General features: G+C 67.0%; 1 protein-coding gene across 1 annotated transcript in view; it reads right to left on the reverse strand.

Moving 5' to 3' along the window:
* Positions 1-653, reverse strand: part of RINL (Ras and Rab interactor like) — an 18,288-nt gene extending 17,635 nt beyond the window's left edge. The window contains exon 1 of the mRNA XM_026658856.1: positions 595-653. The gene's annotated coding sequence lies outside the window, so the exon portion shown is untranslated. The remainder of the gene's footprint in view (positions 1-594) is intronic.
* Positions 654-1,109: the final 456 nt, after the last annotated feature.

Consider the following 1,109-nt stretch of genomic DNA (forward strand, 5'->3'; position numbering starts at 1 on the left):
GGGCCCCGGCGCTGCCCAGACCCCGGCCGAGATCAGGGCCCCGGCGCACCAGGTGCTGCATAGATGCTGACCAAGATCGCAGCCCCCTTGCACTGGCTTCTGCACAGACATAGGGCAAGAGATAGCCCCTTGCCCCAAAGAGCTTCCACTCTCAATAGACAAAGGGCGGGAGGGGAAACCGAGGCATGGAGCAATGACTTGCCGGGGGTCACGCAGCAGAGCTGAGGCCAAAACCCAGCTCTCCTGAATCCCAGCCCCCTGGGCCACTCTGCCTCTGAGCCTGAGCTACAGGGAGGGAGCTGACAGATGTCTGACCCCACAGATTGGGCTGCGTGTTGCTGCGGCCGGCCGTACGACGGATGACGGGCCCTGCTGGCTGGTGGGCACCCAGCCGGAGATGCTTAGACTTCTGTCTGATGCCTGAGTGGAGCAACTGGGAGTCCCGTGGGCTGCAGATGAGGCCCTCTTTCCACGATCCACACCCCTTCACCCAGATCTCCCGGGCACCTGGGCCCAGCCCAGGCCCTTTGCCGACAGACACCGCCGGGAGAAAGCCAGCGAAGGAAGAAAGCAGCAAAGCCAGGGGGCTCTTACCTGGGGCAGGGAGAAGCAGCGGCGGGGAGATCTCTGGCGCGGACGAGAGCGAGGGGGAGGTGATCACGAAGGAGCGAAGGCTGCGATGCCAGGGCTGTGGTTATTATAGCTCCGGCAGCCTTCACGTGGTCTCTGGGCCGTGCCGGGCGGAGGGGAAAGGCCACGGGGCGCGGTGTGAAGGCGAGAGAGGAGGGGGAGGGACCGGCGCGTTTGGGTGTCACACTTCTGGCGCCTGCCGGGACCCGGGAGCGCCAGCGACACGGGCGGGGTGCCCTCAGGCGACTCCCCCCAGGACAGCGCGGGCAAAAGGGCCAGGTTCTTCGGCATCCATAGCTCAGGATGGGCCCTGGGCTGGGCTAGCAGGGGGCTGCGGGTCGGGAGTGAGGGGCACCGGCAGGGCTGGGAGGGAGCCCGGGGCTGTCCCGACAGGTGCCCAGCCCTGCAGGGATGCTGCGAGAAGGGACCCAGCCTGCGAGGCCCGCACAGGGTGCACGTTTCGCATTTCCTCCCGCGCC

The sequence above is a fragment of the Terrapene carolina genome, unplaced genomic scaffold (assembly GCF_002925995.2).
Source record: "Terrapene carolina triunguis isolate 2854851 unplaced genomic scaffold, T_m_triunguis-2.0 Scaffold517, whole genome shotgun sequence".
Lineage (NCBI taxonomy): Eukaryota > Metazoa > Chordata > Testudines > Emydidae > Terrapene > Terrapene triunguis.